The sequence below is a fragment of the Protopterus annectens genome, chromosome 9.part0, assembly GCF_019279795.1.
Source record: "Protopterus annectens isolate FY-2018-M chromosome 9.part0, PAN1.0, whole genome shotgun sequence".
NCBI classification, from domain to species: Eukaryota; Metazoa; Chordata; order Ceratodontiformes; family Protopteridae; genus Protopterus; species Protopterus annectens.
In genome coordinates, this window is record NC_056743.1 from 1,259,504,814 (window position 1) to 1,259,521,613 (window position 16,800).

Genomic DNA, 16,800 nt, shown 5'->3' on the forward strand with positions numbered 1-16,800 from the left:
CATTTCTCGCAGGTTGCAGTGTTGGGTGGTAGGAGGAGGGGGTTGTCTGTGTACATGAGAGAGTTGCTGCATTGCCCCAGTATGCCCAGATTCACCAGGTAGACAGTAGAAATCACCAGAAGCTGACCCTTGGACATGCCTGTTTATGTGCTTTGTTTGTAAAGTACAAGAGCTGTTTTCCCTTACCTTTGCAAGGTACTTTGCAATTATGGGCTGTTTAGTGCCTGCAATTAATTTCTCCTTATTCAAAAGGAGAGTTGAGTGATTGTATCAGTTTAAGGCTTTCTAGTGCTTTCCAGCAGGTTCTAGAGCAAGTGCTAGTCACAGGGGTTCAGATTTTAGTGCTACTACTGAGAAACCAGTTAGTTGTAAGGGAAAATTTGAAGAGCAGACTTTCTGGCACCTGGCACCCTGCGGTGCTGCACGATGCAAAAAACGTGCAAACACACACGTTTCTAAGCCAGAAATTAGAAAGGGATAGAAATCAGCCCAAAATGGCTAATAAAATTACAAGTTCAGAGCTGAAAACCACTCTAGTGTTAGATTGGCGGTACAATGCTCACCACTCCCACTGGTAAGCAGTAGGACTTCCCTCTACCACAGCAAGGTCTGGATAGCTCTGAACACAGAAAATAAAGTCCTGAAACCAGCAAAGCCTGGGATCTGGACTATACTAGCTAGAAAAGGCGGACAACAAGCAAACAAGATAGTATTTTTTTTGTTTTTTTTTTTGTTTTGTTTTTGTGGTTAAAACAGGCTAAACCATGTAATAATACAGAAATAAACACAGAAAAGGTTAACACACGAGTGTGTAGCCCTAAACAGTAAATGCAATTAAAACTCTACAAAATTAGCAATTAAAAACTTTTTAAATGAATCAAGGCAAGTGCACAACTGAAAAACGATTTGAGGCAGTAATACAGTAGAATAAGTAGCTAGTCTACATATACAGAAAAGTGTATATATACAGAAAAGCAGCTAAAACAACACTAAAACAATTCAGATGAAGTGCAACCTAGAGCACTTGAGTTGCAGCAATACTAAGGCAAAAACAGTTTTAATAAATGTACTAAAATATACTCTATATTTCCAAAACATTTGAGAAGCACAGGTAGAACACAAGGAGATTCAGGCAATTTGTTTTTTTTTGTTTGTTTGTTTTTGACAGTTAACAGGCAAGTGCTGATCGGATGTCCAGCACAATGTTGTCAAATCTATATAAGCAAAAAAAAAAAAAAAAAAGTAAAAAGAAAAATATAGTTCAGAAATAAACAATAACATGCTACTTTTTAAAATGTCAGTCAGTCCCCAGTCTGTTAATTTGTGTTTCTTTAAGACACTGGAACACTTCAGAATGTGTTTTAATTAGAAAATTTTGCCAGTAGAAAAAGTTGATGAGTACAATCTGGAGATCAGAAAACATGGCCTTTTATTTTCTTGCTGAGTGTAAAGATGCTATTATCTTAAATGTAGTCGACTGTAGACTTACTGCATTTAACCACAGTGCAAGGATTTGCCATATATTCTGACACGTGTTTGTGTCTTATAAAAGGTTGATGAGTAGAGGGCTCATGTAGCATATTTACTGCATGCTAGTAAAGTTAAATACTAGTAATTTGTTTACTTTATAAAGATGTTCTCAGCCAGCTGAGTGCTTTTACAGTTATTTCACAGTACAGCAGTGTACGCTTAGCTATGTGATATTCTGTCAGATGTACAAAAAGGAAAGGATATATTGTTTACTATATAAAGTTTCATTGGTTAACTTTTATAATTTTTACTGCCTAATTTATAGTTTCTTGCTATGGCATGTGACTCAAACAATGAAAGAAAAAATATTGGTGAACAAATCAGCGACTACAGCATGTGCAGGTTCTCTAAGATGCACTTGTAATTAGAATAACAGCTTTTCCAGGAATCATTTTAACTACTGACACAGTACAGGGCCCCAAAGTGACTAACGTGGGATATTTTAACTACATTTTCCTTGCAGCAGTTCATAGGAAATGTGATATTAATGTTTTAAATATTTATTTCATTTTAAAAACTGCATATTAATTACATCCCCATCCCCCAGTGCTATCTCAATAAACACGTGTGTGCACACAAGCTGGACAATATCACAACTTGAGTTATGGCTGCTGCAAACATAGAAGCTTGTAAACTGCAACACAAATAGCCTCCATTGTGAATGTACACATGTATTTCTACTGACCTACATTCAATTACCTTGCTGGATTCTCTTGATGGAGTTCAAGACTGAAAAATACAGGCCTCGGTGTGGTTTGGTCCTGTGTCAAAACAGTATGATGCTTCTCTGGGTCTGGCTACAGTTCAGAAGAAACTGGAAGTGTCTCTAAAATCAGAACACAGAACAGGGAGGAGCCAGCATGAATCTCACTGAAAGCAGTTTTAACTCTTACATTCAGATGTGATACACAAGTTGTAGCTTTCAACCACAGTTCACTTTGTATTTGCACCTGGTGCTGAGCTTTATCCCTTCCTGGGGTAGCAAGGCCTTCCACAGAACTCCCAGTAAACTTTTTTCACTGAAGCTATATTTATACCTGGTGAGTTTGAACCTGTTTTTGTAGGTGCAGTTTCAGCGTTTGCACTGTTACTTTTCTGATGGCAAGAATGCAGATAACTTGTCCAGCTGTCTGATTTCCAGGTAAAATACACACAAAACTGACAGCTTCCAAGGCTAAACCAGCTTCTTCTAAAGCCAATAATTAAGGAAATATTTATAGTCTGCATTAACTACTCTATACCAAGCATATGATTTCTGATCTACTCTGAGAAACAAGGAAACTTAGCAACGCTATCATCAGCTTAATTCAGCTTTTCCCAGTACACATTCCAGTTTTCTTTAACATTATTTCAGTGTATATAGTATATGTTTACTTCATCTTTTTTTATGTGCTGTGATTTCTTGAATTCTTTGAACAGCTCTTTCTGTTTACGAATAATGATTTTTCTCAGCATTGAAATATTCTGGGGGGGTTTTCTGGTCCATTAGCATTTAATTTATACATGTTTTTGCCTTTCTAATTAGGGCATGTTCAAAAGCTATAATTATCTTGTGGTGTAAATATAGCTAGCAGACAAAGTTCAAGTAAGGGAAAAGTTTCCTCTAGCTGCCACTGAGAGTGAAAAGTCACAGGACTACTAAGAAAGTGAGATGTGGCGCCTGAGTTTGTTTCTTATCTATCAGTCCAGCACCAGGAAAAGATGTGTACTATTTCTTTGTGAGAAATATTAAAATGCTTAAAATACATTTTCATGTTGTAAGCCTTAGAAGCAATGTTGCCCAGTTATAACAAGTGGTTGTGGCTACTGTGTTATATGCATTATATATTAAAAGCATGAATGAAGAAACAATGAACATCAAAATGTTCCATACAAAACAATGAGGCATTATATAGGGAATATTCAGAACACTGCATGCATGCTATTAAAATTATAACAACTACATATTATATCATAATAGTGTCTTGCAAACCTCTCTCTCTCTATATATATATATATATATATATATATATTTATATATAAATATGCAAACATTGTTCATTTTCAAACAGGATTATGCAGAGGATCTTGTCTCTCATAACCATACTTGAGGGGCTGTGCCTCCATACCACCCGTATACTAAATATGCCAACTTTAAGGTTGCAGTTCCTCAGAGCAAAGGGAATAGTGTTTATGAATGCAAAAAAATGGACATCATGTTGACCATTTGGAAGGAAGAAAAAAATGGCAAAATTGTGGTGAATAAAACTTCATCCTGTTGTAAACATCTTTTTCTCCACTGCTGCTGCTACTGACCTTAGGCTCCTCTATTCCACCTCTGCTACAATGCCTTCCTTGGAAGTTCCCATGCTATAGCGAAACCCCTGTCTTGTCTCACACTGAGGACAGGTCTCCCTTTTGGGCCTGTAACAGGTCTGGGGAGTTTATTCTGATGCACACCTCCAACTGGGACAGAAACAGGTGAGGAGCCATCATATTGTGGCTCACAGTGTTTTTTTTTTTTTTTATTAGCACTACTCCCTAGCATGCTAGTCCTATAACAGTAGTCTGGTTGGAAAATGAGGAGTGGTTTCCTGAAGGCATGCCTTCCCCAGCCCTTGGGCCACCGTGCCCCTTCAGCAAAACCACCCCCACCCCAAACTGAAAATTATTCTAAACCCCACCTTCCACCATGTCTTGAACATCAACCTACCCACATTGGCACGGTCCCTTTCCACAGGATAGGAGCACGTATCCTCGCTACCAGCTCTGTGGGACACCCAAGTCACTAATCAAACTCAGGCCTCCTGGGTCATAGTAGGGGGATGATGGTATAAATATGAAATTAGTGGTGGGATTCTCTTCAGCAATGAATTTAAAGTACAGATAAATTATTTTTAATATAGTGTAAATGTTTATCGGAGTTCCCATTTTAATATAACACAAATGCCTTTGTGGGTTTCCTGACTGAATGGTATATTGGAGTCAATGTATATAATTTGCTTGGGCATACAGAGATTTGCTAGAAAATATTTTTCAAACAATAACAAACTGTGCCATAAAAAAAAAAAAAAATCACCTGAGCGTGTGTCTACAAGATGTGCAAAATAGCAAATCTACTTTTTCCCCTAGAAAGGGATTAAGAATTGAGACAGCTATTGCGTTCATTTTGATATATAATTTTTATGATTTACTTATTTTATTTATGATATATGTTGATTGGGGTAATGTGCTGATCCATGATTAACCTATTATGGTTTATAGATGTAGCCCAGTTGCATAGCACAAGGTGGTGTTAAATATTAGGGTACATATTATATCTTAACATTCAGAAATCCTACTTGCATACAAAGTGAGCATACTATGAGTACCCAAAATAATGAAGAATGACTATACATCATTAGTTGACAAAATTCGATATATGGCATATTTACAAAGGAATGTAGATGTATCATTTTTGCAGATCAGTTTACAAATACTTTTATTTGGACTTGCTGTACAAACTTTGTATTTCAGTGTAACAAAATGTGTTAAGCTCCTTGGCACAAAGGAGCAGATTTAATCACAGTAAAGAAGAAATGTTAGCTGCTTCTCAAAAGTGAACATCATCTTGCTGAAAGGGTGATGAACTAATTAACAGAGTAAAGGTACCAACGATTTGAATTTCATGGTTTTTCACAAGGAGGGGGGCTAATAAGTCAACTTTATGGGTTGAGAATGGGTGTTCAGGGAATTGTGATCTGGTAAAGCAGCAACACTAGGCTTGGTCTGTGAGGCATTTTACTAGCTTGAGGGATAGGGAAAGAACCCAGGTTTTGGGGCCTAGCATGGAGAATTAGTCACTACTACAATAACGTTGGTTTTGAGAATGACTTAGAATGACAACTTCATTATACTGAAGCTGGAAGAACTGGACAGGAAAATATTAGACTTCTCACATGGTATGGATAAATTTTTAGTTTTAGAAAATTAAAAAAAAAATCAGGGAGGTTAGCAGCAGGGTCTGCATATTCCCTAACTGATTGACATTTTACCTTTTGAAGAACACCGCTGTGATGTTTTTGATAAGGGGTTAATGTGGTGAAGCAGCAGATTTCTTTTTTGTTGTGATTCACTGGCTGATTCATTCTTTTGTGAAACAGAGGTAATGATTAGGAGACCATTTCCCACTTATGGTAGCAGAGTTCATTTTTATCTTGCTGTTTCCTTTGCCTTCCTTTATAGAGTAAGATGTGGCATTTTTCCAAAACCAAGTGTGTATTTTTTGGATTTACTTTGCTGAATGTTGTGATGGAAATTGCATGCCTAATCCAGCCAGATGTGGGTATTTGATGTGGGTAGCTATTCCAGAAATGTTCACTGGTTGTTTGAGGTTAATTTCCAAACTTCATTGGTTTGATGCTGGGGAAGTTTATTATTAGACCAATGTTTTGGAGCCATTTAGCCAAATTATACCGGTTTCACTTTAGTTGTGTATGGAATGTTGTGCTGGAGGGTGAGGATTTATAGACTGTAATGTCTTCTGCACTTACAATTATATTAAATGGTGGGAAGATGAAGGGGTAGTTAGTCAACAGGGATAAAAGTATTGGACCTAATCTGAACCAAGACGAACACTGTGAATATTTGTAGCTGTGGATGTAAGAGAGAATGAACATTTGTGGCTGTGGATGAGAGAGAAAGAGAGTTGCTTACTCACAGTGAGCATGTGTGAGAGAGTTGCTTACCTTAAAAGAGAATGATCTAGTCTCAGGATACCTTGGGGACCAGCTTAGATCACCTGAATTTATAAGAAGAGACTGGTTGACCAACTCAGTGGCTTTTATCAGGTTGACAGCTTCTGGTAGGTAACCTTTCTGATTTGGAGCAGATTATTTGTCAGTTACCACAGGGCTATCATGGCACTTCTACCATCCAATAAGAGAGGTTGGTTGTGGAATGTGTAGCATATTTCTGGATGTGCTGACACATCTTTGAGTCAGTTTAAGTTGTAATTTAAGAATTTACAAGTGGATTTTTACATTAAAAGATAATTCTTAAGTGATTGATAAATGGTTGTATTCAAGAATCAATTTTAAGAAAATAACCTTACAGTAAGTGAGGACCCAGTGGCACAGATGGAATTTAAATCCCATCAATGCCACACAAATATGCAAGGACTGGTGGATGGATGGGGTTCTAAATCCTACCAATGCCAACCAAAATACCACATATTGATGTTAACACTGCCACTAATGTAAGGAAAAGGTCTTAGCTGACACCAGAGGGATGGTCTGTTGAGTCACACCACTTGTAGCTAGCAGGTTAAAATAAAAGAACATGCACTCAAGTCTAACTCAATAATCAGTTCACAAAATGCAGCTTGACCCCAAAAGCATTGTTGTCCTGAGAATGTTTTTTCAGCATCTACCCTCTGATTAAACAGCACACAGGTCACTTACAAAACTGAGTCTTTGACATAGTACTCCCAGGTCCCTTTCTCACCAGTCTGTCAGTGAATAACAGTGTCTTCCAATGCTCCCTCCCTACAGTAGTTGCCTTTCACAAAAGTTATTATTTACACATGTACACACACACACACAAAACACTAACTTGCTAAGGCTGATAAAATTCTTTAATTCCCTGCAGCTTTCTTCCTGGTATGGAAATACTGCCACATTCATGGATTGGCTAGGGAATGCCAGTTACCTGCTGCTCTTAAGTAAACCAAATATAAAATCCAACACATCAATATTTTCAATGGTAGTAGACCCAAATGATGTAGCTAAGAGAACGTGGGAGCCACAGCTTGTTAGCCTATAGTGATAAATGATAGCAATTATATATATAAGTAAATATTGTGGGAAGAAATATCCAGGGAATTGTTATGGCTAGGCTTGTATAGGCCCTAGGGCCAATAGCCTAGTACCAACAGCCTAGTACCAACCTATGAACCTATATAAAAAGACCATACACAAGAGCTTAAAAGTAAAAAGCAAACTATACTTCAACAATAAAGAAAACTGTGCAGTTACAGATTAAATATTTAAAGGAATGAGAATGTGCACAAGGAATATCAACATATCTGTTAGTCACATAGATAGGAATAAAAAAATACCTAGCTAGATATATAAATATGCTTCTCACTTAGAGTATTGGGCCACTACTATTATAGGTTTCTGGAAGACAGCAAGCAGAAATTGCAGTTAGCAAACTTACAGAAAAGTTGCACCCTCAATACCTAATAAACAAAGATGATAAGACTGAATGAAGACCAGCCTGAATATTTATATAGATTCATAGCTTCATAGGTAAGTACTAGGCTACCTGCCCTTTCAGAACATTTTAAGCCTAGCCAGTTTCTCTTTTTCTGCTCAAAATAACCTATCCCATTTGGTTATAGATTAGCCTTATCCATCCCATGGTCAATAATTGTATATTAACCCTAATGAGAACAACTGGGATTTGAGGGGACCCATGTGTAGGATAAAGCATTTAGGAGCTGCATCTGTCTATTAGTAGTACAGAGTTCAGTCCTGGGGTAAATTTTCTGTTTCCCATCCATAGATCTAATGGGCAGGGATGAACTTTGTTTTAAGTGGCTGGGGATTCTGTTCCACAGCAGCAGTATTCTCTGTGAAATATACTTGTCCCACCAAACTGTTCTATTATTGTTGAACAAGAGGTTTAGAACCCTAGGCTGAGTATTTCTAATGCCATTTGACTTGCTGATGTGCACTAAATCCATCACTAATGGATTGAAGGATGTCTTATATGCCAGACACAGTTCACTTCTTAGCAGACTGTAGGATACTGAATATAGTGACATGACTTTGAGTCAGTCGATGTAGGACGTGTTATTTAGGCCCTGTATCCGTTTAGTAAGGTATCTCTGTGAGCATTCCAGTTGTTGCATGAGTCTGAACAAATACATGCCAAAGGGGACATTATAGTCAATGACTGTCCTAATGAGGGATGAGTAAAGAGTGACAATGACAACTTAGATCTTGACAGAATCCCTCTGTTTATAGTCTGTGCAGTAGAGAAGGACTTTCTAACAACAATAGACACATGTTGGTCAAAAGTTAGGCCACTGTCCCAAACTAAACAAAAGATACAATAATGCATTTTTTGGCATTTAATTTCAGTCCATGATTTTGACACCATAGGTTCATAGGTTTTTACTAGGCTAATGACTACAAGGGCCATTTTAAGCCCAATAATGCATCCCAAATTTCTAACATGTTCTGGTACCCTTAATAAGTGTAAGCAGGTGCTTGGGACGTGAAACATTTACAAGCAGGTCCTGGAAGATGAACCATTGACAGGCTGCCTGTGTACATTAGAGACATAGGTGCCAAACCAGGGATGAATTTCCTCTTCCCCATCCAGTTGTCCAAGTTACACTTGAACTGGGTTAGGAGGGAACTCTGTTTCACATGGATGGGAGCCTGTTCCAGAGATGGGATAGTCTCTGGGATACATACTTGTCTCTCCAACAGGTCCAATTTATATCACAGACAAGGTTTAAGTCTATAGAACGGGTAATTCTGGTGCTGTTCATTTTGTGGATGTGCAGCAGATCCATCAGAGTGGGATCTGACAATGCCTTGTATGCCAGGCATATATCTCCCCCCCCCCCCCAACAGCCTGTAGGAGACAGAATACAGAGACAGGACCTTGAGGCAGTCTGCAGAGGACATGTTACACATGACCAGTTATTTATTTGAGACAAATCTTCCTGCAGGATGGCTAAGTCATCTGGAGATTCAATTACTGCTCCTAGCCTGCATTCATCTGCAACCTTAGTCAGCCAGAGCCCTTTGGTACTGTATTTTACTTCAGAAAAGTACATACTAAACAGAAGAGGTCCCAGCACAGAACCTTGGGGGACTCCACATGACTGGTCACTTTGTGGAGGCAACTTCCCCTATTTTTATTATCTACATCCTATGTATGAGCCAGATGGCAATCCAGTGGATGACACAGGGGTCTATTCCTAGTTTATTTGGCTTTTCTACTGTGCCTGAGTGGAAAGGTGTGTCAAAAGCGTTGGCCTGTTCGAGGTATGCCTTCATCCATTGCTTTGGTGACCTTTTAAAAAAAATCCACTAGGTTGAGTAAGTGTGACCTGCCTTTGATGAATCTAAACTGAGATGGGGTCTAATGCTTAGAGGTTCCTTATGTCCTGATTTATTAATTCCATGATAAGTCTTTCTATGGTTTTATTGCTTGCATATGAGGCTGATCAGACTTATGAGTCTGTAATTGCTTGCGTCTGTGGAAGGTCCTCCCTTATGCAGGGGAATGACTGTAGCTGTTCTCCATTTGCTTGGTACAAAACCTGTATGGAGACTGATACTGAACAGTGGTGTTACTTATGTGGATAAATCGTGCTTCATGCTACTTAAGATGCATCCAGGGATATTGTTAGGACCCATCGATGCAGTCTTTTTAGAATTTGATAGTACTTTTAGGACTTGGTCTTGTGTGATAGCTGGAGGTGAGCCAGTTTCAGGTATATCTTGAGGAACAGATAGAGGGGAGAGGGGGGTAACATTAGAGCTAAATTTATTGGCCTGTTGTTAGCTATATCTTCAGCCTCAGAGTAGGTAACATCATTCACAGTCATGGCATTGCTGCACTGTGCTGTGGAGATTACAAACATAACTAAAAAATGCCTTGTAATAGTTATTGGCTTGGGTAGCTATTTTAGTCTAAAGCTACAAGCACCCTGGAACTGGAAGAAGCTATTTTATGGTGACTCCATATTTTTGTGAGCAGGAATACATTATGGCAATAAGGAGGAGGTGGGCTAAGTTTTTTCTTGCTATGTGACTGTACCAGGAGTGTAACTTATACTTTCTGCTCCTTTACCCTGCATTCTTCAAGGTTTCATTCCTGTCAGAAGTTAAGAGATTCCTTGAAAAAGATATCACATTTCAAGCCATTAAGGACTGGGCAAGAACTTCACATGGTGATAGGGAAAGAGCAGGCATTATTGATGGTGCATCATCTGCAGTGGTGGCGAGTAAATCTGTTTAGCATCTGGTCATATTGTTTCAAAGAAAACAGAAGTTAAAAGAAAATGCTCCTCAAGGAAAGTCAAAATGACTGTGTTTCTTTCTCTTGTGTTTAATTAAATGTTTGGAAATACATTTGTATTTACATTCTTGTTGACTGCTAAGTTACTGAAGGGATGACTGACCTGCTGCATGAGTGTGCTGGGGAGCATTGCAGTATGATTTCCTTTTAGCTGGCAACTGTAGTGGCCATTGCCAATGTAAAGATTTTTAGATTGCTTGGGCTATGTTACATATACTTTGAAGCAATATTCAGAGGATTTGTTAATAATGACTCTTAAAAGAGGAATGTGTTTTAAGGGGGGAGGGATGGATGTTCATGTTACATATCTTTGGGTTTTTGAAAATTGTAAAGTTGTAGGGCAGTGGATGTGCAACATATGCCAGCACAGCTAGCTGGAGTTTTGTGAAGAATTATATGTCATTTGTATATCAAACTGATTTGTACAGGTGCTTGTGTTGAACAGGTATTTGTAAAGTTGCTTGTGTTCAAACGAAAAAACAGTGTGTCCTGCTGGACAGAAAAGAAATATACATGTATGTCAGACTGTAATATTGTAACTGAATAAATGTATATATTGTAACAGAGGATACTGGAAGAGAAGATGTTAAGCTCAGCCCCAGCTAACTTTTAGAAAAATATCATGAAATTAAATTGCTTAATTTAAGCCATAAAAATTGTATCTTACAGTTCTGATTGCAGCCAGAGAAAAAAAAAATGTCTGGAAAACAAAGACTAGGAATCCTGCTGTATTGTCCTTAGCAGTGAATTAATTGATACCCTGGAAGTGTTGAAATGGTTTAATGGCTTTCAGATGCTATAACACATCTTAGCAAAGCTCTCTGTGTATGGTAACACATATGTGCGAGATTCTGTTACGTTTCTAGTAAAGGGGGTAGTGTGGAAACCAGATGTATGTGATATCATTCTGTATTCCAGCACTAAAATGATGTTTTAATACTAGAAGAGACAGAAGTCATAGAGCAGTCTGTTTTTGGAACCTGGCATAGAAGGATAACTCACCTACTTTGTCTTGCCTTGCTTTAGTAAGTAACTAGGAAATAGTAATTCTTTAGATCAGTCAGGAAAATATAGTGATATTAGTTAAGTACTGTTTTTCTGTATCTGTGTGAATCTGTTCATCTGTGTTATTTTAATATTTCCTGTCATTGAAACTCTGGTGTTTATTGTAAATAGATATTTAGTATTTTCATGTTCTTTTATTATTTGTTATTGAATATATTTAAACTGTTCATTGTGGCTAGTCCTTTAGAGAATATTTTAACCTTTGAGAGTACTTCTATGTATTTTTATTTATTTATTTTACATTTGTTGACCAGGATAGTTCGACTGGATACATGTCCATTTTCAGCGGAGGCCCGGGGAGAAAAGCTCCAGGTTAGAACATACAGTAAAAATCACAACATGATTACAAGTTACACACACTTTACAGGCTCCAACTGATCAAGCAGATAATATAATTATATATTTTTAAAACAGTGTTGACACATTGACTAGGCCATGTAACATGATTACAGACTATAGAGGAGGATCTAGTCTGGTTTAGAACAAGGGCATCGCCAATGTGTTTTAAAGTATAGCTTGAGGCTTTTTCTGAACTGAGTAAGAGAGGGTTCAAGAGTAAGATCCGCAGGAAGAGAGTTCCAAGTTTTGCCAACAGAGTTAGCAAACAGAGAGCCCCCAGCAGAGTTGTTGATTTTGGATATTTGAACCAGTAGTTTATTAGAAGAGCGAAGTGACCTCAGTTTGCTATAAGGGTTGATGATATTTTTAAGTGCAGGCATATTATCAGAGTGGTTGAGAACTTTATGGGCAGTTATAAGCTGGTTGTATTGAAGTAGGCTAGGCCATTTTAGCCACCCCAGAAGATTTAGGTTGTGACAGTGGTGGGCCCTATAGGTTGTGCCTGTTGCAAATCTAGCAATATGGTTATAACAGCTGGAGAGTTTGCTAAGAGTGAATTTGTTCAAATTACTGAGTAGAGGGGAGGCATAGAGAAGAGTGGAGAGTAGATGGGAATGAGCAATAGCAGTCCTGGCAAATGGAGTAAGAAAAGGTTTGATCTTATAGAGGAAGCCACGTTTTTGTTAATGATTTTGATAGTTTGATTGACATGGATATCAAATTTGAGGGCATTGTCTATTGTGATGCCTAAGAATTTGGTTTGCACATCTGGGGCGATAATGGTACCATTATTAGATTTTATGGAAAAAAGTAGTGAGGAAGACTTACAAGTGGGGGAGGAAAGAAGCAACTTTGTTTTGTTAGGGTTTAATGCCAGTTGACAGTTAGAGAGCCAGTTTTCATCTATACTGAAAGTATTCTGGGTTAATATCATTAGTTCTGTTGGGGAGTGGCTAAACAAATCAAGGTGGAGTCATCTGCATATTGGATACAGGTAGCATTTGGGATGACAGTGGGAAGGTCATTAGTAAAGAGAGAGAAAAGAAGGGGTCCTAGTATGGATCCCTGGGGGACACCTAGGGTGACGGGTAGACAGGCTGATAATTTGTTCTGCCGTAGGACAGCTTGTTGTCTACCACACAGGTAAGACTAGAACCATTGAAGTGCATGGCTATTTAGTGTGAATGCCTTAAGGGTGTGCATGAGTATTTGGTGGTTGACCATATCAAAGGACTTGGAGAGATCTAAAAAATGGTCTGAGGATAGCTTGCTATTATTTTGGTTATGGTTTATGGGGTTAGAGAAGGATAGGAGGGCTGAAGTGGTACCTTGGTGTGACCTAAACCATGCTGAGAGTTAGCCAACAGCTTATTCTGGGTAAGATAATGCATAAGTTGCTTATGGACACACTTCTCCATAATTTTAGCCAATGGTGACAGAATAGTTATGGGTCTAAAGTTTGACAGTTCAAAGGAGTTGCCTCCTTTATGGAGCGGTATTACATGAGATATTTTCTGATGGTGGCTTCAGATAAGGTTCTGTTGATTATGATAGGGTATGCTATGAGATCTGCTGCTTTTTGCAGATACTCTGGTGGGAGTAGATCAGCTGCTAGAGTAGTTGGTTTTAATTTCTTAATTAGAGATCTGATAAGTGATGTAGAAACAGCCTGAAAGCTAAAGGAGAATGGGGTATTGGCTGTGGCAGAATTTGGGTTGGAGCAGCTGGGTGCCAGTTGGCTAGCTAGGGAATGGAAAGTCTCTGTGAAGAAACTATTGAAGGTATTTGCAATATCCTCTGGGGATTTATGGTTGGAAGCTGACAGAGTAGGAGTGGAGGACTGCCCTGGGTGAAGAAGTTTGTTTATTCCTGCCCAAAACATTTGAAGTTTGTTGTGATGTTTTTGTTGAAGATGGTAGTAGAAGTTTTTTTTTTGTCTAGTATAATAGATTTTTTGTGTGATTCCTTAGCTGTTGATATCTGAGTTGATCTAGTGGGTCTTTTGTGGCACGTCATTTGTCCCATGCCTTATTTCTAGCTATGATTTTAGATTTGGTCCCTTTTGAAAGCCATGGTGCAGTTTTTGTTTTGGCTCTAATGGAGCGAGCAGAAGCGTGAGAATCAAGAATAGTAAGGAATATGGAATTAAAGTAAACTATTTCATCGTCCAGTGAAAGGTGCTTTAGGATTGACCAATTGCAAGCTTTAAGTTCATTTTGAAAATTTGAGGAGTTGAACTTCTTATTATTTCTGATGGTTTTAAAGGTGGTCTGGTGGGGGTTGTCCACATTGTGCTTGATAATGTACATAAGTAAGTGGTCACTTAGGTCATCTGGGAAGGTCCCTGACTTGTATATATAGGGGTGGCTGTTGATATGTATCCAATCTAGGATACTGTCTTTGTTATTGGGTTTGCCTATCCTGGTGGGGGAGGATATAAGCTGAGTAAAACCGTGTAGGTTGACATGGGTTGTAGGAGATTCAGAGGAGTAGGTGTTCCGATCAATGTTAAAATCTCCAAGCACCATAGTTTCTTGGAGTAGGTACTGGATAACAGTGGAGGATGTCCATTAGGGTGTTTGTATTATTACCTGGGGGAGTGTAAATGTAGACAATGTTCATGCATTTGTTATTGTTAATCTGTAGTTTGGTAATAAGAATTTCTGCATTATTAAACTGGGGTGGTTGTAGGGAGACCGTAGTAACATCTAGTGTATTTTTATAGATTACAGCTACCCCCACCACCCTTCCTAGTAGTACAATCTAATCTAAGTATGTCGTACCCTGGTGGTATTACCTCATTGTCTTTAGTTACCGGTTTTAGCCAGTTCTCCATAAGACATAATACATCGGGGGAGTAAACTGCTAAAAGGGCATGCAGATTATGGATCTTATTGTTTATACTTCTCATATTTAGTTGGCAGGTCAGGAGAGAATTAGGGAGTCTATTAGCTAGTGTTATGTTAGAAGGAATATTATTTTGGGAACTAGATTCAGCAGGTGGGGATGGGCCAGAGTTTGTGTGGATGTCTCCATCCATTGTCAGACTGTAATGTAAGCTAACTATGAGTTCCATAATTTTGTTTATAAATTTTTGGTAATGTTTAGTTTTGGGGCTGATATATTTGGATCTAACCGGGTGGTAGTTTTTAGGAATGGTGGGGTCAGGTATGTGGGGAATTGTGAAGTGGTCAGTATTGTTTGATATTGATGTAGTGACAGTGTGGGATTTTGGGTAGTGGAAACCTAGGTAGGGCTGATTTCATAGGTACTGAGGAGATATGGAATGAGTAGCAGAGGTAATAGTGAAAATAGTAGCAGTATTTTGAGGGATAACATAGTGCCTGGCTGGGGCATTATTTAGAACTGTATTTGGAGCAGGAGTAAATTAAGAAGACTAGGAAGATTAGTGGCAGGTAGGGGTGGTGGTTTGATCTAGGAGGTTATCTTTGATAGGTTATAGTGGAGGGGGTGTGGTTTATAGAGCTTTAAATTTAACACCACTGGGGGCAGGTGGAATTTGTGGGCAGGGTGGGGCACGGAGCAAGCCCGAGCACAGCGAGGCCAAACCAAACCACGAGGTACCTGATTTCTGGGCATGCAAGGTAAGTAATTGTAAAATGTTATATTGTATTTCTCTAGTTTTATACAGCAGATGTTATATAGTTTTATACTGCAGATTGATAGTATACACTGGGGAGATAAAGAAGATTATATTTGCCACTAGTAGCTCTTTAACTAGCAACCAGATAATTAGCTAAAAACAACACTAAGAAATTCCTGAGGTCTAATGGCTTACCAGCGAGCAGAATTCCACTGCTGATGAGCACTTGTGTCCTGTTGGGAGACTACTAATTTAAAGATAGCTCCATAAACAACAGGAATCTAATATAGACTTAGTATTGGGGGTGGGGCTAGCAAAAAGGGTGTGAACCAGGTATAATGCAAAGAAACCAGCCAAACCAGAGAGGCAAGCAGTGGAAAACTATGAGTGAAGGCCTCAAAGGGGGTGAGTAGTAATGCAAACTCTACTTGTAAAGTGAAGGAGAGAAGAGACAGCAAAGTTTATTAAGGTTGGGAGTGTGATAGCTGGCAACCCTAGGAGCTTAACAGGTTTACAAAGTGAAGTAACCACTGCCTTGAAAGACTGTAATAAAGCTTGATCTGATAAGAACAGGCCCATCTGCAGTGATCTTTAACATGACATAGTAGTTGTTAGGATTGCTTGCCAGTAGGGTTGCCAGCTGTCTGGTTTTCAGATAAATTGACCAGTTAAAAAATTGAATCAAAACCGGGCTTGTGAAGTCCGTTTTTTTTTTTTTTTTTTTGTGCCGCCAGAGGAGAGGAGAAAGTAAATGTATCCAGCTCGAACGGGAGTGGTATGATACGTTACTAGCTACTACACAGCAATGAAATGCTTTTAACTTCAGTATTCCTGGTAGCTACGCAGTTTAGACAGTACATACATACTGTCTGCTGAGTGGCTGAGCCTGGAAAAGGCATTTTTAGTGAAGAGAATGTACATGATATACAACACATACATCAACAATTGTCAATGGACTGTGCTATACGAACTTCTGACAGAATATAATCGGTGATTGTTTATGCGGCAAGCCTAGTCATTTTACCCAGGTGCACTGTACATTTACTTTTGTCATCATGCATTTATACCTCAGGTAGCCTCCACCTCTTATACCAGCGTTTGCTAACTCTTCCCTCCTAGAACTTCATGGATGCAGCTAATTACGAAATGGAAAATATGTTACATTTTAACAACAATCAAGTACTTGTCCCACACCCCAG

At 38.6% G+C, this 16,800-nt stretch overlaps 1 protein-coding gene across 1 annotated transcript in view; it reads right to left on the reverse strand.

Annotated features, from left to right (window-relative positions):
* The window catches only part of LOC122811982 (interferon-activable protein 203-like), a 481,785-nt gene extending 479,438 nt beyond the window's left edge, over window positions 1–2,347 (reverse strand). The window contains exon 1 of the mRNA XM_044084184.1: window positions 2,230–2,347. The gene's annotated coding sequence lies outside the window, so the exon portion shown is untranslated. The remainder of the gene's footprint in view (window positions 1–2,229) is intronic.
* Between the last annotated feature and the right edge of the window lie 14,453 nt (window positions 2,348–16,800).